Source organism: Stegodyphus dumicola, chromosome X2 (genome assembly GCF_044657685.1).
Source record: "Stegodyphus dumicola isolate Sdum_Otavi_A_Nest chromosome X2, ASM4465768v1".
Classification (NCBI taxonomy): Eukaryota; Metazoa; Arthropoda; class Arachnida; order Araneae; family Eresidae; genus Stegodyphus; species Stegodyphus dumicola.
Window position 1 is genome coordinate 41912175 of NC_140781.1, and position 24027 is coordinate 41936201.

Here is a 24027-nt window from a genome sequence, read left to right on the forward strand (position 1 = left end):
ATTATTAGAGGATGAAATACTGTTTCCAAATAAAATAAAGTAGATAAAAGAAAAAAATAGACATTTAATCCGAAATTTACCAACGACTAACTGAAAGGATTAAGAATAGTTAGCTGCTGAAGCTGCTTAATTCAAACGGAAAGGTTTGGCTTGGTTTGGTTTATTTAATTATGGCAAAGCACGCGAGGGCTAGCTTCCTAGAGGATGGATGACTTCGTGGAGTACTTTCTAAGAGAACCTGCCTCGTATACACGTTACACAAAGGGTAACCACGAAAGCGCCCATGCAGCCGGGCTTTCGTCTGGAATCGAACCCAGGTCGGAACTAGCAGCGTTCAGCGACTTAACCTGTCGGCCACTGGTGTGCCCATAAACGAGAAGGATATAGTTAATTAATTGCATGTAGTACATTAATCTGACACTGTAATTAAAATATTAAGTATAATTAGCAGAAGTAAATGAGAATTAACAATAATTGGCATAAACTCTTGGCATGTACGAAATATATTGGTTTCTAAAGAATTCAATAGCTTTATAATGATGGATAGATTAGGTTAGGGTATTAATTACGGCAAAGCCTCGAGGGCTATCTATCTAAGGGGAGGGATGCCTTCATGGAGGACTTTTTAAGGGAAACTGGCTCGTATACACGTTCACATGGGGAAACCCACGAAAACACCCATGCAGCCAACCCGTTCGCTGGATTCGAACCTCGGACCGAACTACCAGTGTTCAGCGACTTTACCGCTCGGCCGCTGGTAAGCCCGCTTTATAATGATGGAAAACATGGGAACTGTTTCTTAGAGACTAATCACTACTACTTCGACATCACCGACATAAATCACATTATTAAGAATGGCCAGACATCAAGATCCAGCTATTTTTTGTAAACAGTTCTAAATTAAGTATGAACAGGCCAAGAATTTTAGCTGTATCCGAGGATGACACAAGTGAAGACTATAATAAGAGTTACTGTATCACTCCAGAGTTATAAAGAAAAAAATTTAAACCGAAACTAAACCGGAGATGGTATTCGGAACTCACGCTGAGCTAACAGCTAACAACAACAACTGAGAGCAGATGTTCTCTCCGGCCTTTTATAGTTTTCATCCGGCCACCGAGATATTTTTAGTACTTTCTGCTTCTTGATATTACTGAAAGGCAATATGAGGGTCGAATTACGTTTACAGCTAATATAGGATCATTCGCATTTAATAAATTGCAATACCTATTACGGTGATACATGGACCGGACCGAAATGTCGCCAAATGGATGCCAAGTTTGGCGAAATTTCGCGTTTTCTCGCCAAATTACCAAGATACTCATTTACTCAATATTAAATGGACTTGTTCCTGTATTCTTACTTTTCCGGTATAGTTCTTCCCTCTATATTTTTCATGTTACGTTACACAGAAAAATACAACAATTTCGCATATAAGTGCACTAAAAATCATCTATCTATGTTAAAAATTCGTAACACTATTTATAATATAGAGGAGGGAATACTAAATTGAGCATTAAGAGGCTATTGCTAACTGAAATTATGATTTATATATTTTTATGTTACATACATATTTTTAAAATCTTTACGAAAGAGTATTTTACGACGCATAATGTACGACATAGCCAGTCAGATAGTTCTAAACACATAGCAGTAAATTTTCTCGCAGTTTCCTCCGTTATATGCAGATAACATTATACCAGCTAGAAGTATTAAAGTAGATAGAAGAAACTGCTAGATGGTTGCTAGATGATAACTGCTGCTCGCAGCTACTGATGCGAAGCTTAGATCAAACTAAATTAATTTGTTTGAAAATTTTTTTCATTTTGACAGTTATTGACATTTCATTCTGATTAGACTACAATTCATAATAATGCCACTAAATCAAACTATAAAACTCATTAGAAGCGCAGATTTTATTTAAGGCTCAGATGATGGTTTGATATTTCGCAATAAATCTCATTTGGAGATGACGATTTTAAGTGAAACTCTTACAAATGACTTAGCGCAATTTAAATTTTATCACATAAAGAAAATACTCATGAAATGCTTATTTATAACTAGCTAATAATCTTCCAAAACTAATTCTAATATGTATAAAGTCACCTAAAAGTTTTTTAATATTTTATATTTTGCTTTTAAAATATTAGGAACTAAATTTTCTTCGCAAGAACTCATTATAACTTTTTTTATTTACAGCGAAAAACGTATCAAAAACTGCGTTTTTAACTTATATAATATCACTTTCACGATTCTCTGTCGTAAAACGCATTTCTAAATCTTACGAATTTTGTAAGTATCCATAAAAACGCAGTTATGACTTTCAGCGGAGTGGAAAGGAAATAAATATTAAAGAAGCTGTCAAAAAAGAGAGAAGAGTGATTATAACTTGATACAGATATCTTTAAATTTTTAATGATATATACAAGAACAGTTCATCTTAAATCACAAAAGAATTAAGGAAAAAGAGGTTTACGACATTATATATATTTCTTAAGTTTGTCGCACTAAAAAAGTTATTAGAGCGCATAAAAATTGTTTAATATTCGGCATCATATATGCACACCCGAAAACACAAATGTTTCTGCTCTTTACACTAAAAAGCAAATTTAATAGTATATTTTGAACGTAATGGTGTAGAGACATTAGGTATTTTGTTTGGAAGCAGGCAAGAGGAAAAATGAGCAAACGCCTTCGCCTGGAATCGAACCACGGACCTCTGAAATACCAGCCTAATGTACAGAACCACTACACCACGAAGGCACGCCAGGAAGGCGGGAGAAATACCTTATAATGGTAATCAGAAAGGAAACAGAATTAATAAAAAAATAAGTTAAATTTTTGAAACAATATAAAATTTAATACATATATTAAAATGAAATTAGATCAATTAAATTAAGGAAAAGAGCATATTTAAAAAGCAAATAATTACAAAAAAGAAAGAAACGGTAAAGCTCATCAGTAATTGACTAAATGACTTATTTACAATAAAAAAGAATATAATATGGCGTGAGTAATCCTTTTCAAGATCACGGTAAGACCCTAATAATGAAAAAACGAATGCCTTAAATGCCCTTTACAACAAAAATCCTTTCTCTGTAGAACATACAGATATTATGTAGCTATACAAAGACACGCATGTATATATACATACATATGTATATATGTATATACGAAACATTGATGAAGTTTCGAAATGCAAAAGTTTTGAAACTTATTAACTTCATAGCTTTGATTATCAAAAAACATATACCTAATTTCATCTGAAAAATAACGAGAAAAACAATATTATGACGACAATTAATATAATGTCGTAGAAGACATCATCATAAGTCAGTAGGGATAAAAAGATTAAAAGAAAACTAAGGAAAGCATTAGTGATAAAAACACTTCTAGTGAAATGACCTTGGGACTGCACTGAGGCAGCGACTCCATGTAAGGATTGGTAGCTGACTCCATGTAAGGATTCGGTTACATTGCGTATGTTTAGATTGCGTATTACTTACTATAGAACTAAAACATATTTATTACAAACCTATGAGAAGCTGTATCAAAATACGTACCGACAATGACAATTAATACTGAAAGCATAGAAACAATTATTCTCATTACTGATAAAAATCTTCTTGTGAAATGACCTTGGCGCAGGGCTGATGCAGCGACTACATGTGAGGATTGGTGCTGACTCCCTGTCAGGATTCAGTTAGACTACCCATGTTATGATTCAATAAGACTGCGTTTGCAGTTAGACATTGCTTACTACTTACTGCACATAAAACTAAAACACATTTATTATAAACCTATGAGAAGCTCTATTAACAATACATAACGACATTGACAATTAATACTGAAGACATAGAAACAGTTATGCCTCATTGTATGAGGATCTGGCTAGCAGCAAGGCTCTCTAGTCGTGTGGTTTAAAGTGTTTCAATTTTTGGCTCTTCTTGAGATAAACTGCAGGCTGAATTAGTCACGCTGTCTTCATTTTTCGGTTGTATTTTACGTCCGATGATTTATTTTAGTTGAAAAAGGTAGGTATCAAAAGAGCAATATGACGGTTGGTTAATCGGACGTCTGACTTCGAGATGCCTTGATGATAGACACAAAGCGAGTTGTTATGCCTTACACCCCGTAACAACTCGAAGACTACGTGGGCGACCGCGTATATGAATTTCTTATCTTCGTGTGGGCCTCCGCAATTTAACATCATTTGTCTGGCTTCCCTCCCCATCAAATCTGTATTACTGACAAAATCCCAACATAGTTTATTAATTTTGCTTATAATTATTTTATATTTTTATGGTATTATAATTATTTTATAGCACATAAGCTGCAATAAAAAATAACACTTTAAAAGACATTTTCATGCATAAGTTTGTCAGGACTCGTATGTCTTTTGACTTGTTTAGGGAATGTGATGTGTCCTGAATAGGAACAGGGAGCTTACTCAAGCTATGTTCAAGTATGTGTGAAATGGACGACACAAGCAGTAAGGGTTTACTTTACCCTTTATTATCTATAAGATTACGCCCACCAGTGGCCGAGCGGTTAAGTCGCTGAACACTGGTAGTTCGGTCCGAGGTTCGAATCCCGCGAACGGGCTGGCTGCATGGGCGTTTTCGTGGTTTTCCCCATGTGTAACGTGTATACGAGCCAGTTTCCCTTAGAAAGTCCTCCACGAAAGGCATCCGTCCCTTTAGGCAGATAGCCCTCGAGGCTTTGCCATAATCACACACACACTCTTACAGATGTTTCCGCACTTCGGGACACAGACACCAACCACTTGTGGTTTGAACGTAAGAATGTAAAACTACTAACTAAAATTCTAAATAAGACTTAATTTTGAATTAGTTTACAAATGCCTAACACTAAGACTGGCCTTTTAAAAGATTACGTATGTAGTACGCAAACTGCCGAAACTACAATACGTTTTAAATATCAAGAGTGTGTATTTGGTGTTGGTGTATTTAATTATGGCAAAGCACACGAGGGCTATCTGCCTAAGGGGAGGGATGCCTTTCGTGGAGGACTTTCTAAGGGAAACTGGTTCGTATACACGTTACACATGGGGAAAACCACGAAAACGCCCATGCAGCCAGCCCGTTCGCGGGATTCGAACCTCGGACCGAACTACCAGTGTTCAGCGACTTTACCGCTCGGCCGCTGGTGGGCCCATCAAGAGGATTAAACCTCTGGCCTCAAAGGCAAGCAGCAACTGATTGAAAACTCGTACAAAATGCAGTGGCAAGGCGGCTGACTCTCCTTCTCTCTCTCTCACCCTTGGTAAAAAGCCACAACTTAAATACTTGGACGTTAGCAAGTACAATTTGCATAAACAAGTTAACACATTTAATTCTGGCCGGAAGTGGAAAATAAGAAGTGATAGTACAGTTTTAAAATAAAATAAACGTTAGTAAAACTTAAGATCCTTACAAGTTTTATTAAGAAACTTAAAAATATTATAGTAATGTTTTAAACAAAACCACGGAATGTTCTTATAAAATAAATATATAAAAGCTCTCTATGAATTCGGTTTTAAAATTTATACTTGAGGAACACTTCATTTTAGATTTCAATAATACGCGGCATTTCTTTTAGAAAGATGCTTCTGAGCTCCATATATAAAACTAAATCTTTGAAAATATAAGAAATGTTTTCTAAATAAATTATTCAAACCGCTTGAATTTTTTATATTTCGAGTTTCCTTTGAAGATCAAAGTAGGAATCGTTTTCAGCGTTGGATTAAAATTTATGTATTATTTTATCTTAAGCTAACAAAGCTGTAGCAAAATAACAAACGCCCCTCCCCAATAGAGATATCCGGCTGAAAAAGGAAAGTCCAGAAAATCGGTAGCTTAAAATGAATAATTCTAAAGAAGAAAAAAGTGAAATTCTATATGTTCGTATTTTTCTAGAAGGAAGTTTTTAAAAAATGAAATTTTCTTCTCAAAACAAGCATTATAATATCGTGAAATTTTCCGAGATTTCCCAAGTAAATAAACCAAGTAAAAACGAAGTAATACCAACAAATTGGTTACAACCAATGTAACAAAGTAAGTAAAAATAAACAACATCCTATATGCTGCATTTCATCTTCATTTTCATCATTTAATCTATAACTTCCTATATTCCAACAAAATGTTTTTCACTTCTTTAAATGTGAAATAAAAAAACATGCCCATATTTATTCTTTTGGGGCCCATTCCAGGTTAATGCACCTGTTCTTATATCAACCCGTTAATTGCCCGTTTAGAACTGAAACTGTTGCATAGGTACCACAGAATAAAAAACTTATCCGAGGCTTAATAGCTATTTTTACCACTTCATATGTGAGAAATATTTGTTGAAAACCATATGCACAAGCTATCAACTGAAGAAAAATATATATAGATACGTTTTTAATAATTAAGTCCGCCGTTTGTTAAGTAAGTGCAAAAATCTTCACTTGGCATTAAATTATGATGAAGTTACAGCACAGAAAACCTCTTCTCTTTTTCTTTCTACTATTCGGCATAAATGTTTTGAACCTCTCATTTTAAAAACGAGATTTTACAGTTTTGCATATTCAATTTCTGGTAATTAATAATTAAAAGAGTAGACCTATTTTTGTAACTATTCAGTTAGTTACGGGAACTGTTTCAGGTATTAAGCTGGGATGATATGGATACAAAGATCAAGTTACCAGCTTTGGAGAACGATGCACAGGTTATCCACAAAATGAGTAATCTGCATAAGGATAATCAAGAGTTCATTGTAAATTCTGTAATAAATAAGAAGCCCTCTTAATACACTATGACATAGGTTTAGTGATGCATTTTTGTAGCCTTTTCCCAATCAGTTTAAAATCACATCGCTTACTTAATAAAAGAACCTTCAAAACGGTTAAAAGTTAAATATAATTAATTTTAAATAAAAATATTTAAAATAATATTACATAGTTTCCATTTTCGAGAAATTAGAATATATACTTATCTGAGACACAGAAAATAACTTTTCACTTTTATATGTCAATGGGCTAAACTTTTGGACTAACATAGGACAAATGTTAAAATGTATACATAATTATTGAAAGATAACTATAAGATTTGATGAAAATGACTCTGTTCTAAAACGTTTGCACGACACTCTTCATACAATGCACGCGTTTAATTCTAAGTCACCAGATTTAACAAGACCACAATACGCATTCTGTAAATAAGTCTCATGATGTGGTAATTGCAGCTTATTTGGAAAGCAGAAGAATTTGAGAAAATGAAAGAGGCGAATTTAATTAAAACCCCCTTCTTTCATTAAGGAAGTCTTAATTATGTGACAACTTCCAAAGCTTAAGTGGATTAAAAGTAACTGATAAAGAATCTTGCTTGATTTCAAACTATCTGGCAGATCTCTCAATCTTCCGACCAGGCGCTTAAATGCCCGAAACTTAATTAAAACAGTAAAATAAAATTACCATATTTTTGAAATTGCATGCTACGCATTTGAAATGCTTTGTTAAGAATTTAAGCGGTCTGATACACACGCTCAGAAACACGCATGACAGCGTGTGGTTAAATTGTCACACGACCAAAATGTAAGTCACTTGTATATATCCGTGTTCTCCTGTTTGTTATACATAAACTTGCCTATACGCATAGAGTGGAAGGATATTTTCTTTTATTTAGTTTAGTTGATTATGGCAAAGCTCACTAGAGCTATCTGCCTAAGGGAAGGGATGCCTTCGTGGAAGACTTTCCAAGGGAACCTAGATCGTATACATGTTACACATGGGCCGAAAGCACGAAAACGCCCATGTAGCCACCCTATTCGCCTTAAATCGAACCCCTATCGGAACTACCAGTGTTCAGAGATTTTTACCGCTTGGCCGCTGGTGGGTAGTATGGAAGGAAAACGTTGAAGGGGGAGGTAGAGTTCAATTAGTCAAAAGTCATTTAGTCAAAAATTAGTAGCAATGAGTGCCTTGCTCCCCAGTAACGATTAAAAACATTTTTCACTGCAAAACAGAACCCGATAAAATAATAGAAACTTTGGATTTGATTTAATTGGACTATTTAAATAGTGGCAAATCTCATGAACGTAATCTGCTTGAAGGGAGGGATGCCTTCAGGGTTGATTCGTTAAGTACTGGCTTGTATTCAATTTACACATTAAGAAAATCACGAAACTTTCCACGCAACTAACCCGTTTACCCAGAAATTGAACGCGGGTCGAACTACCAGTGTTCAGCAATTTCATCAATCGGACATTAGTGGGCAAATAATGACTGACATCTACATTTGCTAAAATTTGCTAATTAGAATGCTTCCTCTATTAAATAAAATATGGGAATGTGTTGCGAAAGAAATTTTAAAAACTAAAAAGGGCAAATTAGTATTTCGCTTTATTTTTATAATAATTCAATGTAAATCATTATATTTAAAATAATTTTGTTTTATTAAATTTTATGAGTACACTATCGTGATGTTTTAAGGAATTTATTCATATAAATTTAAATACATTTTACTCATATTTTTATCAGCCTTAGTTATTATTTGTAAATCACCACTTTAAAAGAGTATAATACTATTCGTTAAATTCGAAATGAAGGAAAAAGAACAGGAAGAAAATAAAGAGTTTTTCTTTCAAAATAAAAGCTCAACGTTTTGGTATTTGTATTCAGGGGGTTCTTTATTTTCTATTCTTTGCATTCCAGAGACAAAATTTTAGATTTTAGAAAAGGATCCGCGCTGTAATTTATTGCCATGTATTTCACCAAAGTATAAAATGTCTTCGAATAAAAACTCAGTGTGTTCTTTAGATTAATCATTTAATCAAACGCAATACTAGTTCCATTATATTATTCTAATTCTACCAAATCGATTATACTTTTCCATAAAGACTTTTGTGGAGCTTATGGCAAAAATCTTAATTTTATGTACGCTTTTACAGCTGCGTGAAAATAATTTATAAGAAGAAATCTGACCATTCATTTCGGAATAAAAAACAAAAGTAGAAATATTAATTTATATTTTTATAGAGGATTTAAGTAAAGATGTAATAGCTGAGATGTAATTAAGAGGAAGAAAAGCGACTCGGGGTATTCGTTCAACAGGTTATTCTTCGCAGAGAGCAATGGGAACACTTGCCGCTTTGAAAGTTCATTTAATTATTGATTTTATATCTTTCACTCTCTTTTTCACATTTCTCCCGGCTACATATTTTCTAACTTTTACATAGCAGATAACCCTTGAGTGTTTAGCCATAATCATATAAACCAAACCAAATTTAACTTTAACAATGTTATAGTTTGCTTCAAACATGAAAGCTAATTATAGAATCTTAAATGCGTTAAGGAAAAATAAGGTATTATAAAATCTACATTAGAGAGAACATAAGGAGTTTATTTTTATGTTCAGTCTTATCCGATATAACATGTTTACTATATAATATATGTAGCTGAAATCTAAGACTTTTTTTTTCCAGTAGTAAAAGTGTGTTTCAAAAAGCTGTTTCTTTCGCATTTTAGATTTCACGAAAAATTGCTTTTTAAGCTACTCCACCTTCAGTAACTTGGGTAATTGAAAGCATGATAAAACGCTTGACTTTACAATGCATCGCATAACTTAGTTACTTGGTTCATAAATTTCGTCGATGATGAATCATGACAAATTAAGATGTCTGTGTTAGTCGAAAAAGCTGGCATTTAGGGGGAAAATGATCGATGGCACTTTGAGTAATAAAGAGTTCGTAGCCTCTTTTTTAGTAAAAAATGTAACATACCTAATAGACTTACGCCCCATCTCCGTCCCCCCCTAGAAAATTAGATGTAAGAAAGTAAACGGATGCATCACTTGCTTCTAATTCAAAATCTAAGCTACTCAAATTAAAAATGAAATTCTTGACTCTGAAGTCTTTCACTAAAATATAAAACAGGTATTTTTTTAAAGTCTGGCAAACTGCTTTATTTACACAACCTTAATTTTGTATAACTAATACTTCACTTCTGCACTCATTACATCATGAAAATTTTGCAATGATTTTGTAAAGAACATATGTATCATGTTAAAAGTGTAAAATTTTAAATCAACAGCTTTTATAATATTAGCATATCACTTTTGCTGTGAGCAATTTAATATTACGAAATATATGTATGTAACATTCGGTAAACCAAATCAATGCGCAAATACACTCATGTCCATAAATTAAGGCTAATTCGGAGTCACGCGGAAATCGAACTCTAAAATAAATACGTCACCTGTAAAATCACTATTCACATCTTCAAGAATCATATGCAAATTTCAGGAAGTAACCAGATGACACCGATGATACGTCACAATGACGAGAGTGTAAGAGAGTGATATATAAGGAATACAGGCAAAGAAGTAAAATTGTTCGCAGGCGCTTTATAAGCATTTCAGTGCAATAACCGAATAGTTATGACACAAAGGACGCATTTGGATGATTTTTTTTACGTGGTAGAATTATCGGCCGTCTGGAATGTGGGCGTATCCAACTGGAAGTATCAGACGAACTTGGAATTGCCCAGAGTGTCATCTCCAGGCTTTGGCAACGATTCCAAGATGATGGTAATGTGAGTAGACGTTACAGCACAGGTCGCCACAGAGTTACAACGCCGAATGAGGACTGGTATTTGGTAGTTACTGCCAAAAGAAACAGGCGGAGCACAGTCTCAGACCTGTCTCGTCAGCTCTCTTCAGCCACGGGTACAACAATTTCAAGGCAGACCGTGTACAGACGCTTAGGGCAGATTGGTCTATATGCTCGTAGACCTGTCAGATGCGTTCCACTTACTGGAACTCACTGTCACCTGCGGTTAGCCTGGAGTAGAGAGCATGCATTGTGGACACCGCAACAGTGGGCTTGTGTGATGTTTTCCAACGAGTCCAGGTTTAGCTTGCAGTCTGATTCTCGCCGGACTTTCATATGGAGAGCTCCAGGTACCCGTTACCACCAAGAAAACATCATTGAACGACACCGTTACGGTGGTGCAGGAGTGCTCGTTTGGGGTGGAATTATTCTGGGTTCCAGAACTGACCTGCATGTTCAAATTGGAACCATGACAAGCCAAATCTATCGGGACGTTATTCTGGAACAACAGGTACGTTTGTTTCGGGGCGCCATGGGCGCACAATTTGTGTTTATGGATGGCAACGCCCGTCCTCACCGTGCAAACATCGTAAGCGAATGCCTTCAATCGGAGGATATCACCAGTATGGACTGGCCAACATTCTCACCGGACTTGAATCCAGTAGAGCACGTGTGGGATATGCTTGGCAGACGAGTTGCAGCCCGTCAACCTCCTCCTACATGTCTACCGGAACTTCGGAGAGCATTGCATTTTGAGTGGTGTAATATCCCCCAAGATCAGATCGATAATTTGATACTCAGCATGCCTAGGCGTTGTACGGATTGTATTGCATCGTCTGGGAGACTTACAATGTATTAACAATCATACCAAACATGTAATATTGGTTTTTTGTAAATAGGTTTTTTTTTTTTTTTTTTTTTTTTTTTTTTTTTTTTTTTTTTATAATTTGCTCCAGGGAGAAAAAAATCGCTAATTTTTTTAATAATATCAAACATATAGCATCTTTTTTTGCTCTTTACCTTTTGTTTAATAAATAAGCTTTACAAAAAGTCAAATTTGTTTTGCTTCTAACTCTTCCTTTGCCTGATTTTGCATTATCCTTAATTTATGGACATGAGTGTAATTTTGAAGCAGGCTACTGTTCACTGTTATAGTACAAGACACAAATTTAAATCTTGTGTTATACAAAATATAATACCTAATTTTGTGTTACAGAAGACGTACTAAGATTCAATTCTTAGTCTCATAAAGGTCGGAAGGTGGCATTGTCTAATATCGGTATTTATTTACTACATTTGTCTAAATGTAAGATAGCTTCACCTATACTAAGACAATGAAATGTTTAAGACATTTTGAAAAGTAAAAATGGCTCAGTTTCAGATTACCTCTAAAATACGAACTGTTAAAGGTATAAGACCTATTAAAATGTCCTGCAGAAAGGATGATCAAATATTAAAAGTACCTCTAAATAACACATTCTGAGATAAAACTATCCATATATAGCTTTTCTTTTAATGTTACGGTTAAGTAATATGTAATAAATCATGTCACTATATAGTTTTAATGTTAGGTTGTTCATATAAGTCGAATATTGTTTTCAAACGGCAATTTTAAGCAAAAATGCTATTTCATAATCAAGCTAATAAGGTATTTACTTTAATGCCTTTAAGATATAAAGTATGGTTTAGTTGTTACTCTAACATTAAATAAGCAAAATTATAAAATAAAGTTTTGATGTTTATTATAAATAACCTTAAAAATGTGATAAGTTGGATTTCTTTTCGAAGCAAAAACAATAACACGTATTTTTCGCTAATGATTACATTCTGTGGTTTTTAAATCTTTAAGATGAGGTTACAGTAAATATTTCAATACTAGGAATAAAAATACCACAGCAAATTGACTTGAATACGCAAATGATTGAGACAATATAAGAGTAGTGAAATTGTTGTTCTCAAAATGAGTGATAACACACGGTATGAATTCGCAAAGAATAATTATTTCGCGCGCGCTAAATATGCATTATCTTTTCATATATGTATGCGTATACGTTTATTCATGTACTAACATGAATGTTTATAAAGTTTGGCCAAATTCTGCCTTGTTATTGCAACCTTAATTTCATATAACTTATCCTTCACTTTTGTACGCATGAAACGTCTGAAATGATTTTGCATTTTCTTATTAGATATGTATATAAATATAGTTTTAGATATAAAAACGTATATTCATGTATTAATATGAATGCATGTAATGTCAAAATTTAGATTCAAATGATCAAAAGGCGAGTCAAAATCTTGAAATCATAACTTTCTGTGAATGAAAAACTCATTGCTGTTAGAGGTCTAACAAGTGTCTCTGGGTTTGACTCCAAGTGAAGTTTGGCTTATTTTCCTTTATGTGTAACGCAAACATGAACAAACTGTTTTTAAAAGTCCTCTACAAAGACATCATTTTAAACAACTCTCCAGTGCTTTATTCTAATAATTTAACAAAACGACTTTTTGTTGAAGGAAACAAACTTGCTGAGACTACCTAGCTGAGGAACATTGAAAATGAAGAATGGAATGCTCTTTCAAAATCATTTAATATACTACCACGTTTTCGTAGAGATGTTTTGCCTTAGAATATATTTTCGCATATTTATTTTTGTGAGATGCATTTGACAATAAAGTACTTTTTGCGTATTTTTCCGCGAAAAATACAAGTTAGATACATAGATCGCAAAATCTAAACGGAGAAGTAAAGAAGCTTAGCTAACTAACACAACAGTACATAACCGTAGATTCTCCTCACTCTAACAACCTCATCATGATTAAGTCTGAAATAGACGCCTCAGTGTAGCATGGAAACATGGGCATTAATTTCACGGACAAGTAACTGAAAAGGAGTTTGAAGGAAACTGGATGAATAGTTGTGATTGTGATTTAATCTGTCAAAATAATAATATTGATAACGTCTATGAATCAGCGGAGATGGGCAGGAATAGTGATGCAGAGGACCAAGAAAGTTAAAAAATTTTAATATTTTGATTTAATATAATGAACAGCAGAATTAAATGTCCCATTCATTGGTTTCTGTTCGAGTCTTATAGATTGCTTTAATCAGCCGTTGAATAGTATTTCATTTTAATTTCTGGGTACTTATAATTAGCAATAATGGAATACTGTATGCAAAGAAAAAAATCAGATTGTTGAGAATATGTAGGAGGAATTTTAAACTACTATATCTGTTTTATAAAATTAAGAGTTTTTTGTTCATTAAGGTAACTTGAAGGAATATATATCGATATAGGCCTACCTTAAAAAATATTCGTGTTTTTTTTTACACCTTGATTTTTGATTAGTTAGAAAAGGCAAAAAGGATGCGAAATATCATGATAAAATTTTGGAAGTTTGGAAAGTCTGCTGATAGGTACGTTTACATAAAAAAGTTACTGCCAGATTCTTACCCATTCCTCGCATTTTTATTCTCTTATTTTTCTATTTTTAAAAAGGAATTATATTCTTCTAGTCACTCAAACGAAAATAATTGCATTCATATGAAAATAATTATTTGCTTTCGAAGCATGACATGAAACTTTACCTTTAGCTCATCTTACCTTTAAATTTGGTTAACTAGTTAATTGACTAAGGCAAAACATGCTATGTCTAACTGCATTTGTTAATTGATTAAAATAAATAGCATGAGAAGTATCTGTTTACTGCAAGGGATGCCTATGTGGAGTGCTTACTAAAGAAAACCAGCTCGTACTTACACTAATATTGAAAAAAAAATTCTTAAAAACCCCGTACATCCAACTCATTTCTCCGCATCAAACTACCAGTGTTCAGAACCACTGGTCCGCTGGTGTGTTTACATTTAAGCAGTATAAAAATCTATAGCAATTTTTTGAAAAACCTCGTTAAAATATGTATTATATCTATATATATATATATAACGGGCACCAGCCATTTTAAACTTTCGCCATTACTAAGATCAGAAGCGATGAGCATTTTATCATGGAAGCACCTAATAGGTGGCAACTGTTACCTCTTATGGTGGGACAGACAACTTACATCTATGCTTACTCCGGGATTAGAACCCGGGGCCTTCTGTACGGCAGTCAGAGACACTAAGCGCTTTCTTGTCTGAGCGGCAAACTTATTGTTATAGTTTTCATTTGAATAATACTATTACTTTTTATACCTCTTGAATTATAATGTGGTACAGCTTCAAAGGACTTTCTACATCCTATCTTACGAGCTAGTGTATTTGAATAATAAGAACTTCCTTTGTAATAGTTGAATGACATCCTTCTGCATTTCCTTGTGCACATGCGACGTATTTGCGCAATCATGTAATAAGAGTCAGTTTTGCAATAGCTATATATTTTGGTGCTTTGTTGTGCGTGTGTAATTCACTGAATAAGGTTTTCGGGTTTTGAGGCTGCTGGTTGAAATTGATACAGCTAGGAGAAATACACGAAAAGGGTCCGTACTAAACAATTTACCCGCATAGTAAATTAGGCTAATGAGAAGTTGATAAGCTTTCTTTCAGTGAACAAAGTTTATAACGGGAATTGACGAACTTTCGAAGTATGAGCTTAATGGAAATACAACAGAGTTTGGTGTAGTGTGTAATACACTGCAACACATAATAATACACTACAACTGTATTGTGCAAGACACATGCAACAAACTGCAAAGAATTATACCAGTAACATATTTAATAGTTTTGAAATAGAGTAATCTATTGAACTCTAATGTTTCAAATATTTAAGCTGTTAATATCTACATATATTTAAGAGAAAGTAAAAACAAAAATATAGGAAAACCTAATGACCAACCTTCAACGCTAATTCAACAAGTGTCTGGAGACCATTCTACTCATGTAAATCTCCTCGCTCATTCTCACAGTATTAGTTATTCTATCGATGGCAGTATCATTGCAGCATAGAAAACTAAGTGGCTTTCTTCTAATGGCACAAGACATAATCGTAATATTAAGCTTCCGAGGATTTTGCGATGTTAACTAATAAGAGGCCTTTCCGACAAGAAAGTATTTTGAGTTTCTTCATTTGCTGTTGTCTTTTTTTTTTTTCTTTGAAAGATGTCACAGAGTGGATTTCCGCATTTATTTCTTTGTTTCTTTCAGGACAAACTATTTGTTTGAACTACGATATCTCTTCGTGACCTGCTTTTACTTTCTTCCGTTGTTTAGTAGTCCATTAAAAGAAAGTTTCAGGCGGAAGAAGGTACGTGAGCATTTCTGCAAAATGTTTTATGAAAGGAAAACGTAAATTATGTTGATGCTTCAAAGCACATACGCGTTTATAACGAACTGAAATTAACCATTATCTAATGAATTTTCTGGGACTGTCTTTCCCAGAATTTACTTAGCAGCATTTTCGAAGATTTTAAATTACTCCTATCTTTGCAATTTACTTTGTTTAATCACACCTCTAAGGTTTTTTTTTTTTTTTTTTTTTTCTTTTTTTCTTTTGAAAAGCTTGATTAAATAATTTATTAATTTTATTTTAAGTTTTAATGATAAAAGTGATACCAAAAATTTAAAAGGAAATATTATTTAAAATTATCTGAAATTCGAAAATAACTGATTGAAGTTAATTAGCCAAAGAGAAAAACTTTTAGTATTTAAATAAGATTTTTTAAGTATTGGAATTAGCTGGTTTTTCATTTAGTGTAATTTAAGTTAACCTTTTTCATAAACAATTATTTAAATATTTTACAAATTTACAGTCTTTAAAATTTACGTTTTTAAGACATCCTTTTATGCTGTAAAATTTATCGTCACTAACCCGTAGATTGTAATATGCCACTGAATATGATAGATTCATTGGATCACCACAATTTTTATGGTACGAGATTAATTAAGTAGAATTATTTGAATCAGCATCATTGTGCAGAATATCTACCTGCTAAAATAATGACCACACGTTTAGACTTATAGTAACCTGAAAAAAAATTATCGTTAAAGACAAGGCGTTGTTTCAGCAAAGAATATTTATACTTCAAATACATCTATTTTTATCTTTCTAACCCCGTAAGGTTTTCTCCTCTTCCTTCCTTACCATGTGTTTTCGTGGTGTAATTCGAAAGTACGTCCGGCTAGCAATCAGAAAATCTGGAGTTCGAGTCTGCACATTTTTCACATCCAGTGTTCCAAAATAAAATACCTAATGGTCTTTAAAGTGGCGCCTGAACCAACAGGTGGTGGACGTTAATTCGTCTCCACCAGAATTTGGCAAAATTTGACTGAGTTCCTGCTTCCTCAATCGTCCTTTAAGTTGGGAAGAATGTAAAGTATTTCCTCCCTCCTTACTGCCCATCTTCGTGGTGTCATTGGAAGCACGTCTGGCTTGTTCAGGAGTTCAAATACCGGCGAGAGCATTGCACATGTTTCACGTCTCCTGAGCAGAAATTAAACGCGTAATGGTAACCACCAACCGTACTTACTTTATAATAAATATTTGACCATTTTACTTGATAACTCTAGATTTTATTGTAGAATATTTGCGCTAATCTTATACGATAAGATTAGCCTGAGATAAAACTTTTGAAGTTCTCTTGCTGAATTTCATTTGAGTGTTTAATGTATTTTATGAAAACTTTAAAGTTCAGCTGAAGACAATAATATAATTAGTTAGTTACAATAAATGTTAACAAAGAGTTACAGTAAATTTCAGAATATGTTTTATATTACACAAATTATAATATTTATTATATAACTAACTCAGAGAGGCAAATTCTATACATACTCAGGGAAATTTGAAATGTATATTAGTACAATGGACCGTACCATGTTTTACTTGCTTACATTTAGGAGTACGTTCTAGAATAACAAACGAAGATTATTTCAGTAAATATCATATGATAGAGAGAGTACTGACTATTGAACAATAGTCTACTTTTCTTTTGCCGAAATAATAAAAAACTTAAATCTAAATAGACGTACCTGAAAAACAGACCGGATTAAGAAACATTTTTGCACGTTATTTATTGAACTTTCGTCACTTCTCAGCATACCTTTTCTCATTATACTGTTTTTATATAATGTACTGTAACTGCCTTTTATGAATATGTCATTCACATGTAAATACTGAATACGATTTGAATATGAATGCCATTGAAATAATTTTACTATTGTAAGCATATAAAAGTAAATTTCAATGCACGTTATTTAGGCGTGTCTTTTATTGTGTTAAGTTTGTTGTTGTTTTTTCCAACGAGTATATTTTAATAACTAGGCCTTCGGTAATTTCGTGTTAAGTGACATGTTCTATTAATCAACAGGTATGTCGAATAATCGGAGGTCTACTGCATTCCATAATTCGTGATTCACAATATACCAGATAGAACAATAATAAAACAAAATATAATTACACAGGTAAGAAATTTCAAAAATGCGATTTAGAAATTATTTTTTCCCATAAAATATTTATTTCCTTAAGTTTAAAAATTTTCACAACTTAATGAGATCCTTGTGGACGCTCATTCAAAGTTGACCAAAATCATTCTTCATTTGTAAAGTTGATATTTTCAACAAATCATTAAAATGGTCCTAAGCCGTCAAAATCGGCAAGAAATCAGCAGTTAATAATAAATTATGTTAACTTCGTCGAAAGCAAGGGAAAATAAACCTCAAAGGCCGCAAACTGCTTGCAGACTGCTTTTGGGTCATCTCTTATTTAGCCAATTACAAAATTAATAAGTTTTGAAACATTAGTTAGGCCAAAACATTGCAACCATTTTTCCTGAAATGAAGATAAATATTACTGAATTTATGTTCACTGAATGACTGAGGACGTTGAAAAACATTATAAATTGTGCATGAATAATTTTATAAGAATAGCATTTAATTCTGCAACGATAACACTTACTATTCTGAATACTTTTGACATGAAAAAAAACAAAATCGTTAATGAATGCTGAAATTTTTGGAAATATACGAGTTTAAATATGGCCATGAATCAAACACTAAACGTGTTTATCTATTATCTAGGTTATGATCATGAACCAAAGACAAAATATGTTTATTATCTATGTGAATGGAAAATGAACCTGAAAACATTATTTTTCGTTTTCTGTCGTATTCTTCAAGTTATACTGAACAGTGATGTCAAATCCTTTAATTAAATAAAAAGGATAATATTTTATGCTATTTTAAGGGGGCTCATACACCTTAAACCCCTTATGTGCAAACTGTTGCAAGAATTGAGAATTGTGACTGTTGCAAGAATTGAGATATTTTATTTATTTTAAAAGTAATTACCTCTAACTTTTTACAGCTGACTACACAACATAGCTGCTTTGGAAACTAGTAACCAGAAAGTTTGTGTTGCCACAAATATTTTTTTAATTTAATCAGCTTTGTGACAAAATTTTTTGTCATGTTTCCACCTTCCGCGCATGATATTTTAAAAATGGCTAATGGTACATACTTGAAATTTGATGGAATTCTTTATATGGGCACTATTTTTTAACTGAATCAAAAATCTGACGAATATTTTAATATTAAAAATTTTATGCACGAAAACATTACAGATTTTTTTAATAAAATACATTTTATAAACTCAACTCCAAAAAAAAAAATAAAAATTTAACATGAAATTCTCAGTTTTTTTTTTTGGTTTACAGTAGTTTCCAAATGTTATAAAAGCTATATATAAACTATTAAATTAAATAATGCAACAGATAATTTTAAACTGTGCGCGCAAGGTGGAAACATGACGAAAATTTTTGTCACAAAGCGGATTAAATTATAAAAATATTTGTGGCAACACAAACGTTTTGATTACGATTTCAGAAAGCAGCTATATTATGTAGTCAGCCATAAAAAGTTGGAAGTAATTGCTTTTAAAATAAATAAGTTATCCCAATTCTTGCGACAGTCACATATTCGAAGATTGTAAGGGGTTTAAGGTGTATGAGCCCCCTTAATACCCTAAAAGTGGAACCATGTAATTTTAGATAACATCACAGTTTGTTTTCGATTCTCTAAGACTTCCTTTCACAAAATTAAAGGAATGAATCTTATGAACACCGCCTGAATTGTAATACCCTACACTGTACGCAGAATATCCTACTTATGTACGATAGAAAGTTTTCCTTTTCCATCTTTAAAGTTGTGGGTGTGTAATTTGATTTCTTAAGATCATTAGTCTTTTACGAAAAAGGAAAACCGTATTTTTAAATAAAAATCTAATTTCATAACTTTCTCTCATGCTGTATTTAATAACAATGTTTTTTATATGTTATGTAAAATTAACCTTGTTGACATCCGTTGGGTTAGTAAATGGAGGACTTCAGTAATTTTTTTTTTTTGCGCACAAAAACATCCGGTGCCTAACTTTCCCAATAAAAAGTAATATTATAGCACCTCGCACAATTTTCGTAGTGAAATGTTAACCGGCGTTGCACGTGCCATATGGTTCCGCGAGGTTCTATTTACTATAAGTCACTAACAGCTGACATTCCCGCAAATAAATGCAAACAACTGACACAGAAAAGCCCAAACAATCAGCCCGGCCTCTTTGCATTTTATTGTTCTCTTCGCAATTTCGTAAGTCGTGAGCACTTACCGAGAAAACAGCTGTCATCCGCGCACGCTTTCCAAAATCCTGGAGTTGAGCCTGCCGAGATGACCGCGGACAGTGTCCCTTTACTCGGGCTGTGCCCACTTTTCCTGGAGCCCTGGTGTCCGGGTTCAGGAAGGAATTTTATGGAAATATTATCTGAGGCAGAGAGCAGAGTAGCGTCGTCTGATCAAACACCCGCATCGGGGATGAGTCGGCGTCATTTCCGATCCCGCACACGTGACTTTGAGGTCACTTCCGTTATGCACCCTGGCGGTGGTTTGAGGTTGATAACGGCAGAGAAATTTTTTAGATTCTCCGTGACGAATTGTTTTGCTTTGCGAGCTAAGAAAACAAAATGAAAAACTTGACAGCAGATTAAAGAAATCCCCCCCCCAATATTCTTTAGTACAAAGGCAGACTGTGGTCTAAAAAATACATTAATATATTTCACTGATGTTTAAGAAAATCTCGGAAAAAACAAAACAAAAACGTTAAGCTTTCTTAAAATAAACTTTCATTTTAAACTCATAAAATAATTTTATTAAATAATCTTTTATTTAAAGCTCATGAAATAATTAATGGACTAAAGAGAAAAATAATTTATTATATAATTTGGTTGGAACGTAAAATTAAATAATTCTGTTTCCTTATTTAGGCGCTCATACTTTTATTATTCGTCATATGAAATTGTAGATGAATTTTGTAAAGAGAATTATTGAATCTCCTGTTCGCGTTAAACTATACGATAAATTACTTTTTTTTCCTTTAGTTTATTAATTATTTCATGAATTAGAAAGAAAATCTTATTTTATAAAATCTTTTTAAAATTTTTATTTATTTATTTATTTTTCAATTTTATAATCTTAATGAACGTTATCAATGAAATTATTCAATTGAAAGATCACTTTTCAACAATGCATAATCGCTCTTTTACTTCCAACAGTTATGTTACGTCAAATAGTGGAAAAATTCCAGAGTTAAAATCTCATATAAACTTTATAAAAAAAAATTGTTTTGACCGCTATGTACGTTGTTGCAAACAGCGATGTTCTGAGAGTTTTAATTTATTCATTGAAAGAATATATGGGCGAAAAATCTAACTTTATAATTTTAATTAAAGCTCCATAGCTTATCAGCAATTAGTTTAAAAATCGATAAAAAGTTTTCGACCGTGTGACAAATACCATGAGCGATTTAAATAAAATATTATGAAAACGAGGCTAACTAAAAAAAAATCCAGAAAGTCGCCTAATTAATATCCTTTGTCATTCTTGTTTTAAAAAAGAGTGAAGTGTTTTATAGCGGCTATATTATACATGAAAAATGTTCGTAAGTAAAGGAAAATTCCATAGTTTTCAGACTGGATTAATTCCAATTGCCGAAACTGTTATTAATTTTTATTATAATATTTTATTACATTTACATGATTTTAGACAGTGAGCAATGCGTTCTTATTCATTCTCTGTGGTGAATAAATAACAACTGCTTGAATTTTTATTTATTTTTTATTTATTTATTTATCTTAGCAGTTTCTAATACATAGTTTGTAAGGATCCTAAGTTTTACTAGCGTTTATTTTATTTTAAAACTGTACTATCACTTCTTATTTTCTACTTCCGGCCAGAATTAAATGCTTTAACTTATTTATGCAAATTGTCTTGCTAACGCCAAGTACTTAAGTTGTGGCTTTTTGCCAAGCAAGAGAGAGGAAGGAGTTATTGGAAGCAAGCCGCTTGCCACTGTAGTTTTACGAGTTTTCACTCTGTTGCTGGTTGCCTTTAAGGCCAGAGGTTTAGCCTCTTGATAATTGCAGACGTATCGTAGTTTTAGCAGCTCGGCGTACTACATACGTATCTTTCTTTAAATAAAGGCCAATCTTAGTGCTAGGCACTTGTATACTAATTCAAAGTTAGTTTTTAGTTATAGTTAGTAGTTTTTATATTCTTAAGTTCAGACCACAAGTGGTTGGTCTCTGTATTCCGAAGTTTCGGAAATTCCTTTTAAAGTATAGAAAATAAAGGGTTAGTATACCCTTCCTGCTTGTATTGTCTACTTCACACATTCTTGAACATAGCTTGAGTAAGCTCCCTCTTCCTATTCAGGACCATTCATGTTTCCAAAGCAAGTCAAAAGAAACACTAGTCCTGATAAGTTGACATGCATGAAAAGCAAAGTACTTTAAGCTTAAATAGTTTGCTGTTTAAGCTAAAAATTCTCACAAAACTATATGACAGAATCAAAGCCAGTTAGACTTGATAAGGCCCTAAGCTATTTGAGGTAGGGGGCCCTTTACTGTATTTTAATTTTTTGGGAGCCCCCAAGGAAGTGGGGGCCCTAAGCTATAGCTTTTGTAGCGTATACGCAAATCCGGCCCTGGAGAGAACCCATTTCAAGATAAAAATTGCTCAATAATTATATGACAACATAAAAGGATATTGAACTAAGTATTTAAATATTAAACTTGCCAAAATGGAATGTATTCTTTCATACCACAACGTTTACAATAAAGATCGTTAAAGTGGTTATGTACCATTTATAACGTACGTAACTGAGAGTGGATAAACGTTGTTTCGGGAAATTCAATAAACCCATGAGGCCTTCCAAATAGAACTCATTACAAAATTTCTCATTCATATTGCCTCTGACCTTGTACCGAGACATTATTGAAACTGATAACGGGTTGGCAACTGTTTAAGCCGTGTATGAATTGATATCAATAAATTTAATGATAGGGTATTAACTGCTTGTCTTTGCTAATTGTACCTTAAGCAATTGTAGAAAGTTAAGCTGCAATAAAATTGAATGGTTTAAAATACTCATATACAAGTTCTGTGTTCGATGAAGTGGAACACAGAAGTTTTAAGTTTGAAAATTAAATATATATTGTCAAGTAAAATCATAAATTACATTTTAAACGTAAAAAAAAAAACGACTAATGTTGATGTTGTGAAAACACGATAAGGAGATTAAGGTTTAGAAATTAATTTCAAAAGAAGAAAAGTAGTGAACAACGTAGGATAGTTACATTCTTCAGATACAAACAAAATAAAAAAAGTAAATATCTGTGTGATTAGCTAAATGCCTCAGTTATTAAAACATGAGTCAGAATAGCATTTGATGTAAACTAAATATTAATTCCAAATGAAAAGAAATAGTGAGCAACGCAGAATATTTACTCTCGTCAGATATGAACACAATTTAAAACAAAAAAACTGTATAAAAAGCTAAATACCTCAGTAATTAAAACATTAGTCAGAATAACATCTGATGTAGACTAAATCTTACTTTCAAAAGAAGGGTAATAGTAAGCAACGCACTCTTACAGAATATTACACTCTTCAGATATTAAAAAACTGCGTAATTTGCATTCAAAATTTTAAAAAAATCTTCATAAATAGCTAAATGCCTCAGTGATTAAAATAATATTCTTCAGATATGAACAAAATTAAAAAAGAAAAAAAAACTGTAATTAGCTAAATGCCTCAGTGATTAAAACATTAGTCAGAATAACATTTGATGTAAACTAAATATTAATTCCAAAAGAAAAGAAATAGTGAGCAATGCAGAACATTTACGTTCATCATATATGAACAACATTTAAAAAGTATAAAAAGCTAAATGCCTCAGTGATTAAAATATTAGTCAGAATAACATCTGATAAAGACTAAATATTAATTTCAAAAGAAGGGCAATAGTGAGCAATGCATAATATTTACATTCTTCAGATATTAAAAAACTGCGTAATTTACATTCAAAATTTAAAGAAAAATCTCTATAAATAGTTAAATGCCTCAGTGATTAAAATATTAGTCAGAATAACATTTGATGTAGACTAAATATTAACTTCAAAAGAAAAGAA

The 24027-nt window shown here is 32.7% G+C and overlaps 1 protein-coding gene across 2 annotated transcripts in view; it reads right to left on the reverse strand.

Annotated features, from left to right (window-relative positions):
- Nucleotides 1-20368, reverse strand: part of LOC118183197 (uncharacterized) — a 509384-nt gene extending 489016 nt beyond the window's left edge. The window contains exon 1 of one of the 2 annotated variants that reach the window (XM_085809465.1): nt 20172-20368. The gene's annotated coding sequence lies outside the window, so the exon portion shown is untranslated. Of the gene's footprint in view, nt 1-15416; nt 15597-20171 lie in introns of those variants that run through there. The other variant, XM_085809466.1, reaches the window with a different exon arrangement.
- Nucleotides 20369-24027: the final 3659 nt, after the last annotated feature.